The sequence below is a fragment of the Mus caroli genome, chromosome 5, assembly GCF_900094665.2.
Source record: "Mus caroli chromosome 5, CAROLI_EIJ_v1.1, whole genome shotgun sequence".
NCBI lineage: Eukaryota > Metazoa > Chordata > Mammalia > Rodentia > Muridae > Mus > Mus caroli.
The window spans coordinates 39,973,133-39,983,305 of NC_034574.1; the positions used below are offsets into that span (position 1 = coordinate 39,973,133).

Here is a 10,173-nt window from a genome sequence, read left to right on the forward strand (position 1 = left end):
GCTGGCCTTGAACTCAGAAATCTGCCTGCCTCTGCCTCCCCAGTGCTGGGATTAAAGATGTGCGCCACCACCGCCCGGCTACTATTAGGTTCTTAAACATTTATCGAATGACTAAAAGAATGAATATTCTTCTACAAGAAGTGGTATTTTCAATAGTAGTATGTGAATCATGTAGATTATGATTAATAATCATATAAATGTGCTTAATATCACTAATCATGGAAATATAAGTTAAAGCCAAATTAAGATGCTACTACACCACTTAGAATGTATAAAGAGAAAATGTTTACCAGAATGTGTAAAATAATGAGCAAAATATAAAGCGTTTCCAAAGATTTAGTCCAAAGACTAAAATGAAGTTTTGTGTGTTACTAGTAGAAGAGTAAAATGATACAATCACTTTGGAAGGTGTGTGGCAGTTTTACTACAACTAAAGCACACATGACTTATGATGTCAGTTTGATTCCTAGGTTTAATACAAGAGGAATGAGTGTACACATGCACAAAGACATAGAATGTTTAGGACAACTTTATTTGTAATAACTCAAACTTGTAAGAAGTCCAGTGCCAACAATGGGTAAAAGGTAAATGAATTGTGGTAATTCATATAATAAATTACAGTAATAATGTTGAAGTAGAATGTGGTAGGAAGAAGATGACTACAGTATATCACATAGTGTATGATCCCATTCACATGAAGTTTGAGGAAAACCAGGACTAACTGACCTTTATAAAAGTAGCTATTTTGGAATTCAGTGGTGTTGCATCCACTCTCGACCAGCAGGAACGACACGACCACCAGTTCTTCTAACAGCAGTTTATTCAGTAAGCTTCAGTCTTCATCTTTCTCCCTCTCCCCCGAATCCTGGGCCTCTCACTCTTATATACTCTCAGCCCCCATCCACTCACGGCAGGCCATGTCACCTCACCAGGCACCGGCTTCAGCCAATCAGGGCAGCAGGGGCGCATCTCCACCAAATATGGACTTGTTTACACCGCCAGCATCATGGTGTACCTGCGCAGATCTTGATTGCTGCAAGCAAGTCTCATGGGTGAAGGTAGAGGTCTGATCCCCAGTGTGCAAGCATAGGGGCCCTACACAAAACTATCCCTTGGGCTCATCACCAGGGAAGGGAACTAGGACACTGAACCTTCATGCAATCAGACGTGCCTTGCACAGGATGCCAACAGCAAGCTATCCTCTGTGCAGTGCTTAGCCTCGCAACCCATGGCATAATGCAGCATTATTTCTTTAGGGCAGCAAGCCAAATCTGAGGAGATTGTCCCGCCTCCACTGCAGCAAAGGCCTGTGCCACCATGGCGGAAGTGTAGGCCTGCACACGCTGCCGACACATGCACCAAACACACAACACACACACTATTACAAGCATACATCCCAGGGCTCCCATTCCCACCCATCAGCCCTGAAGCAAGGGATAGATAGCCAGAAAGCCATGATTTAAACCAGGCTTATCAAACCAAGTTGCAGACTGATTATAAAGCTGAACACAATCACTACTTTCCTTAATCTGATTAACTATAAAAAAATACCCTTTAACTTAATACTAACGTTGCCTTCTATAGGGGCTATCTCTTTAAGGGGTATTCAGGGATCTAGCAAAAATGCGTGGAAAACCTTGAGCATCATGTCGAACTAGCATCGGCTTTGGGACCACTGAAAGGATTTCCCATCTCAGCTCCATCGTTTGTGCTCATGGGATCATCCACCACATCCACAGGGGCAATTGGATCAGGAGCCTCATTCTTGCAGAGTCTCACCAACCTCTCCGGCACCCAAAGGGGTTCCGTCTGGTCCTGTGGAAACACACAAACAGACCCTCTTGCCCGCCCACATCAACACTGGATCCAGTCCTTTCCATATGCCTGTAAGCACATCTTTCCACCTGGCATATCCTTGTAGGCCAGGCACTCTTTGAACATGTCTATCTGCTGCTGCACGGCCATCTTTATTCAAATTTTAAAAATTTAAACTATAAAGAACTAAAGAAAGTCTCATCTTAGGGGTGTCGCTATGGCCTATTCCCCCATTTTGTTTTTGTAACATCTCTTTGATGGTTCTATGGGTTCTTTCAATAATCCCCTGCCCTTGAGGATTATAGGGCAAGCCATGCTTCACTTGCACTTCCATTTGTTGACAAAAGGACATAAAGGTCTTTGCAGTATAGGCAGGTCCATTATCTGTTTTAAGCTGTTGGGGTTTACCCCAGGCAGCCCAGGCATCGAGACAATGCTGGATAGCATGAATTGCTTTTTCCCCCAACATAGGGGTGGCATGCACGAAACCTGAGTAGGTATCCACTGAGACATAAACATATTTAAGATTTCCAAATTCAGGAACATGAATAACATCCATTTGCCATACCTGAAGGGGCAATAAGCCTCGAGGATTCACTCCAAAAGAAGGAGGATGTTGGAACACGGCGCAATGCCCACAGGAGACAACTATGTCTCGTGCTTCAGCCCTAGAGATATGGAACCTTTTCTGCAAGGTACTAGAATTAACATGAAACTTATCATGAAAGGCTTTGGCCAATTCTAAGGTAGTAGATAAGAACACAAGTTGCATGCACGTGCAGGCATCCACAACATCATTCCCTCTGCTCAAAGTTCCTGGGAGCCCTGTATGGGCGCGAATATGATTAACATGCACTGGAGCGAAGCGCTACCAAATGAGCTGCTGCAATGTAGTGGCCAAGTCAAATATGGGACTATGCGATCGAATTTGTCCGGCAACTTCTAATCCTTTAACCAGATTAACCACATATTGGGAATCAGAAATTAAATTGAAGGAAAAAGGACAATTTTTAAATACTTCTAACACAATTTGTAACTCCACCAGTTGGGGTGTTCCAGGTTGATATTGCCTAAGAACCGGTTGTTGAGATTCAATAAAATAGGCTCCACATCCAGTTTTGGACCCATCTGTAAACACATTCTCCGCTCCTGAAATGGGCCTTTCCTGCACTATCTTAGGAAACACAACAGCATGAGCTTTATAAAAGGTAACCAATGGATGTTTAGGATAATGATTATCTATTATGCCATTAAAGCTGCAAAACAGAATGGCCCATTCATCCACTGTGGCTACCAAAACCTTTTGCTGATGACTGTCATAGGGAATAATCAACATGCCCGGTTGATATCCAAAATGCTGCAAACATTGTTGAATTCCCATCAACGCCAAATTTGCTACTGTAGTAGGATTATGTTCCACAGTCTTACCCATGGATATTCTTGGATGAATCCAGAGCAAAGGTCCTTCCTGCCAAACTAAACCAGTGGGCTGCATTTCTGTTTGCAGTATCAAAAGATTGATGGACACTCCCTCCTTACATTTCATTAATTGTGCTTTACTCAGCTCCTTTTCTACAATGGACAAGGCTTGTCTAGCCTCAGGGGTCAGACTCCTCACTGAATTTAAATCTGAATCTCCTTCCAATATCTTAAACAAGGGCTTTAATACAACATTAGGTATCCTTAAATATGGTCTAATCCAATTGATATCTCCAAATAACTTCTGAAAATCATTAAGGGTATGTAAAAAATCTAATCTTAACTGAACCTTTTGTGGCTGCACCTCAGTAAGAGAAATCCTGGCACCTAAATAGGAAACTACTTGATCTTGTTGAACCTTTTCAGGTGCTATATACAGCTTCCACCTTTGTAACTCTTTTACCAAGGCAATATAGGCTGAATGAAGATATTCTTCTGTCTTTGCTGTCAAGAGGATATCATCCATATAATGCGCTCAACACAATTTGGGAAAGGCTTTTCTAATTGGCTCTATGGCTTGACTAACATATAACTGGCACATGGTGGGACTATTAGCCATGCCTTGGGGCAACACAATACACTCATATCTTCCATCAGGCTCCTTATGGTTACATGATGGAAGAATAAAGGCAAAACGCTCACTATCCTGGGCACAAAGTGGAATAGAAAAGAAACAATCTTTAATATCTATCACTAAAGGGGCCAATCCTGGGGCAAAGCAGACAACAATGGCAAGCCTCTTTGTATGGATCCCATAACCTGCATCTGTGCATTGATGGTTCGAAGATCATGCAACAATCTCCATTTGCCTGACTTCTTTTTTACTACCAAAATAGGTGTGTTCCATGGTGAAACAGAGGGACAAATATGGCCTAATGGAAGTTGCTCCTCAACCAAACTTTTGGCTGCTTGTAATTTTTCTTTAGACAAGGACCACTGAGGTACCCACACTGGATCCCCCTTATTCCAGGTTATGGGAATGCCCTCCTCAGTGGCCCCTAGGAAAAACCTACGCCTTCAGTATTCATTTTCTTCTTTTGTATCATCGGGGACTTTCTTCCTTGCAAATATTTCCCTAACCCATAGGAAGGGTGCCACCCCATATCCTGCATCAGATGTCGAGAAGTAGGTGAAGATTCATTGGTAAGTCTCAAGCCTAAATCTTTTAATAGATCTCTTCCCCATAAAGAAATGGGGAGCTCCAGTACGTAAGGCTGAATTTTCCCTGAATGGCCCTCAGCATCTTTCCATTTCAGACTCTGTGCACTCATATCTGGAGCTTTTGCATACCCTAGGCCTCGCAGCATCTGATTAGAACTTTGCACTGGTCATCCCTGGGGCCAATCCTTCTCTGCTATGATGCTGCGATCAGCTCCAGTATCTAGGAGCCCTAGAATGGCTTTGCCATCCACCTTCAACTCCAGAACTGGACGCTGGTGCATCTGGAGAGAGAGACATGTCAGGTCTACGCCTGAGGCACCAAACCCTCCTTTTCCTCTTTGTTTACCAGCGGAGGGAAAGAGCCCATGAAGGCTAGGTAAAAGGACAATTTGAGCTACTCGATCCCCAGGGGAGATGGACACAATACCTCGTGGTGAGGAGACCTTAACTACCCCTTGATAATCAAGGTCAATAACTCCTGGATGGACAATGAGCCCATGTAAAGTGGAAGAGGAGCGGTCAAATAACAGTCCTACAGTGTCCTTTTGTAGAGGACCTTTAAAATCTGTCCCAATCACCTGTGTGCCCATCTCGGGAGTCAATACGAGTCTGGTGGTGGAGCGGAGGTCCAATCCTACTGAACCTTCAGTGGCTCTCTGTGGTTGCGGGGATGTCTCAGTGTTGGCCAGGTCTCCTCCTCCCCCTGGGAGTTGTCCACTGCCCCATATATTTGCGGGCCCTGGAAGCGAGCTCCCCACTGTCTGTTTTTTGACCACACACCTCCATATCCAGGAGTAAGAGGCTGGCCATGGATGTCTTTGACTGATCTGCATTCACTAGCCCAGTGATTCCCTTTCCTACACTTTGGACACAACCCAGAGGGGCGAGTTCCGCTTCCCCCGGAGCCACATGCTTTTTCAGGGCAATTCCTCTTCAAGTGTCCATGCTTGCCACACCTAAAGCAAGCTCCAGGAGGCACATCCCTCTTCCTCTTTTGCAACTGCATGACAGCTGCGGCAAGACCAGTGTTGGTCAATGGCCCACCAAGCTCTCAGCAAACCTTCATCCATACCTTGATACCCTTGCTTTTAAAAAGCGTAATGGCAGCCTTACACTCTCGGGTACATTGTTCATAAACCAACTGCCTTATCAAGGGCATAGCAGTATCCGGGTCACCAAAGACTCTTCCTGCTGCCTCAACCATCCTGGCTACAAAGGCTGAGAATGGCTCAGTGGGACCTTGCACAATCTTAGTCAAGTTTCCACTAACTTCCCCTCTGTTGGGCAATGATTTCCACACCCTTATGGCAATCTGATTCACCTGCTCAAACACCTGCACTGGATATCCTGTCTGTTGTTATGCAAAGCGACCTTGGCCAAACAGCATATCCCTATCCCATGCTGGATTTCCTGCAACAGCATTTAGCTGTGGCCTGTTCATTTGCAAATTCAATAAGAAAGGCTTTCCAATCTAAATACTGCCCAGGTGAAAGGCATGCCTTCACCAAGCCTGCCCAATTGGACTGCGTCATGCAGTGTCTATTCAAGGCCTCTACTTGAGCCACAGTATAGGAGGCAGTTAGGCTGTATGTCTGCACCGACTCCGCCAAATTCCTGATTACTTTGAAATCTAGAGGCTCATGATATCTCTGCCCTGCTTGGTCGGGGAAAATAGGACATCCCAGAAAGGAGAATCTAACCTCTCTCCAAACCTCCGGACAGAAGGTCCGCCCATAGGTGGCTGCTGAGGAGGCATAGGGAGGGGGCGCAGAAGCTAATTCGCCTTCCTCCTCCGCCTCGGCTCTCTTGCTTTGTCCTTTCTATCCACCTGATAACACTGTGTCTCCTTTCTCATTCTTACTTCCCTCTTCCTTCGACGTCTCCCCTTTTGCTTAGTCAAGTCAGGGTACAATTTGGTTTTTTCCACTCTTTGCTAATTGCTCTAATTCCTCTTCTGTTTCACTTTCTGAGCTGCTTGATGATGTCTCGTCCTTGTCAGATTGTAACAACCTCTCCTCTTTTAACTGCTCCAGAACTTGCTGGCTAGCTTCTAGCGCCCTGCAACAGCGTTCATCATCCAAACAGCTCCTTAGTATCCTCCACACTGCCTTCATGCCTCCCTTCAAGATCTCCTGCTCCCAGGCAACATCTAAGTCCCTACCTAGCTTCTCCCAGCAAGCGACTGTGAGGTTGCCTGAGACGGCGAACCAAGGCTTGGCGGTATCGCACTCATCAAGAAACTTTTCTATGGGTTTTCTTTGAATTTTTAAACCTTTGGACTTAAGGAGCTCCTGAAGAGCTGAAGAAATCGGATGCAATGAGGATGCTCCCATGGTTTCACTTTTACTTTGCACCTGCTTCCTGGAAACTTTATATTCTCCTCTGTTTTATCCGAGGTCCTTCCCAAAACTCCTGGGGTCGTAAGTTTCACTTACCGTGAACTACCCTGCTGGCAAACACTGACTGCTGAAAGTTCTGAACTCGTTGGTAGGGGAGTCGATTCCTTGTACGGGCCACCATTTGTCGCATCCACTCTCGACCAGCAAGAATGACACGACCACCAGTTCTTCTAACAGCAGTTTATTCAGCAAGCTTCAGTCTTCATCTCTCTCCCCTGAACCCTGGCCTCCCACTCTTATATACTCTCAGCCCCCATCCACTTACAGCAGGCCACGTCACCTCACCAGGCACCAGCTTTAGCCAATCAGGGCAGCAGGGGCGCATCTCCACCAAATATGGACTTGTTTACACCGCCAGCATCATGGTGCACCTGCGCAGTTCTTACTATGGTCGTGGCTTATTTTTAGGTGTATGAGGAAGTCAAGTGCAAGTCATAAGACTTAGCTGCAGTCCCGGGCACCATCTTGGGAGTGCTGCCACACCCGCTCCTCACACTGTAGAATCAGAAATTTTTGTGCTGTATTCTGAGTGTATGTATCTTGATATAATCTTAACATTATACATTTGTGAAGAAACACCAAGAATTAAGACATGTGGTTTATGAAAACCCACTTTTTATTTCCTTCCAGCAAGGCAAGAGTGCCTTTGGTAAATTTGTCATTTGAAAATATTATTATTTTGTATTTTTCATTTTTCATTCCTGATCAAGTAAAAGGCATTTGTTAATCTTTACAAGTTCATTTGGACTGAATGACCAAGCTATCTGATGAATAAAGAGATATTTCTCCTTATTCAGGAGGTTGCTCCTATTTGAATCTCATCTTTATCAATCTTGATCCATAGCTTTTTTTCTCCTGTGGAAATAGAGACAAAAATTTTTTCCCCAATGTAACACAATTCCAGTTTTCTGTTTTAAGGATTATACACTATGTGATATATACATCAACACATCTCTAAAATATACAGGCTGGTTTAATTCAGCAGGGTTTTTTCCTATTATTCATTGTCTCTCCACAGTTGTTGTATGGCACACATATCTTATCTTTAAAAAGTCTGGGGAATGAAATATATCCACTTGCCAAATTTCATTTCTTTAGGTAACTGTGGAACTTTCAATATGCTTGGTCCAGGGAACGGCACTATTAGATGTTGTCCTGTTAGAGGAAATGTGTCACTGTTGGGGTGGGCTTTGAGACCCCTCTCCTTGCTGCCTGAAATACAGTCTGCTCCTTACTTCTTTTGGATGAAGATGTCGAACTCTCAGCTCCTCCAATGTCATGCCTGCCTGGATGCAGCCATCCTTCCTGTCATGATGATAATGGACTGAATCACAGAACCTGTAAGCCTGCATCAAGTCTGAAGGATTAGGCACATCCTCTCCCACTGAGGCTAGATGTGGCAGCCCTCTGCTACATATGTGTCAGGGGCCTTGAACCAGCCCCTGTATGATTTTTGGTTGGTGGATCAGTCTCTAGAAGTTCCCAGAGGGCCAGGTTATTTGCTTTGTGGATGAGTTTTCCAAAACTGACAGGGAATGGAATGACTGAATCCAATTTAATATGGACAGGAGGGCCCCCAGGGTTTTTCCCAATAGAAAATATTACCTTGCCTATCTTTTGTTCATGTGCATTCATTAGTCCAATGTAGGCCTTTGCCATACCTTCTGCATACTCCAGAAAGCTGGGGCCTTCTTTTTGGATAATCTCTAGAAAAAAAAAAAACAATATTTCTAGAAATGCCTTGCATATAATCTGTTTTCATATGAACTTGAACTTGCTTATCACAATTAAAACATCTGATGTTTTTGTTTTCTTCAAACTTTTAGAAATTATTTCTCCTATCAAAGTAGCATCATAAACATGAGACCCAATATTGCTATATTTCCAATCCATTCATCTATTGATTCTGATGTTGCCTTGAAAGGCCTAATCGTCCCTTTGCATTCTGAATTAGCATTTTCAAAAGCCAAAGATCTCATTAATATTTGTCTGACTTCTGAATCTGATACTCTTTTATTTACAGCTGAAGTCAACCTTTGCAAAAAAAAAAAAAATAGTGAAGGCTGGTTTTGGGCCTTGCATAATTTCAGTAAATGATACAGCCCTCTTTCCTGGTTCTTCAACATAAACAGAAACCCTAAAATAATGTCCTTTCTGGTATCATTTTGGAAGTCACCAAGGACCATTTCATTCTGATATAATTTTCTTTTCTTTACTATATCCCTGACTTAATGTTCTATTTTCCAATTTTTGTGCAACTTTTTACATTAAGTTTTAGAATTCTAAATTTTTCCAACAGCCCTTTCTGGTTATTTCATAAATGTAGTATGCTGTCCAATGTTTCTGAGAATATCTGAGATTCTTTGGCAGCTTTATGTTCAGCTTTCATGTTGGAGTTTCCTCAAATGTTTAGCGATTCTTAGTTGTCAGTGTATATTGAGTTCAAGTGACTATAAGTTATGTCATCATGAGCAGGGTTTGTAGTCTTTGGGTTTCACTGTGGCAAATAGTTAAATGTCAAATTATTGTTCATCTTTTCTGGATGGGTTGGGCATGTCTGGATATACATGCCCATAACAGCTAGGTAAAGAATGCATGCAGGTTCACAGTGTTCTTAATACTGGCATTCTCAGTTTTCTTGTCCTCAACATAGCTTTGGTCCTGTCTTTCAGTTCTCAGTTTTGTTTAGCTCAGTTTCTCCAGAAAAATAAGCCTTCTGTAATGTTTGCTTGTTTGTTTGTTTGTTTGGTTGGTTGGTTTTTTGTTTTTCAAGACAGGGTTTCTCTGTGTAGCCCTGGCTGTCCTGGAACTCACTCTGTAGACCAGGCTGGCTGTGAACTCAGAAATCCGCAAGCCTCTGCCTCCCAAGTGCTGGGATTAAAGGCATGCGCCACCACTTTTGTTCCTCATGCCTACTTTCAGTTGTCCCTTTAGCCTTTGAATGGTGTAGGAAGCAGCACTTGTCTTCTACATTTGTAGACTTTTTCTTTTTCTAAACATTTATCTTTGCTATTTTTAAATTGTATGTATTTGTGTCTGTGTATGTGCACAAGAAGACACTGGATCCCTAGGAGACAGAGTTTACAGGAGGATGTTAGCCACCAGACATGGGTGAGAAACCAGACAAAGGTTGTCTATAAGAGTGCTCTTAGCCTGATTATTAAGGATGTTGGACATTTTTTCAGGTGCTTCTCAGCCATTCGGTATTCCTCAGGTGAGAATACTTTGTTTAGCTCTGAGCCCCATTTTTTAATGGGGTTATTTGATTTTCTGGAGTCCACCTTCTTGAGTTCTTTAAAAATATTGGATATTAGTCCTC

General features: G+C 43.2%; 1 long non-coding RNA gene across 1 annotated transcript in view; it reads left to right on the plus strand.

Moving 5' to 3' along the window:
- LOC110294011 overlaps window positions 1-10,008 on the plus strand; it is a 13,023-nt gene extending 3,015 nt beyond the window's left edge. Inside the window, exon 4 of the long non-coding RNA XR_002377910.1 lies at window positions 7,953-10,008. This is a non-coding gene — a long non-coding RNA (uncharacterized LOC110294011). The remainder of the gene's footprint in view (window positions 1-7,952) is intronic.
- Window positions 10,009-10,173: the final 165 nt, after the last annotated feature.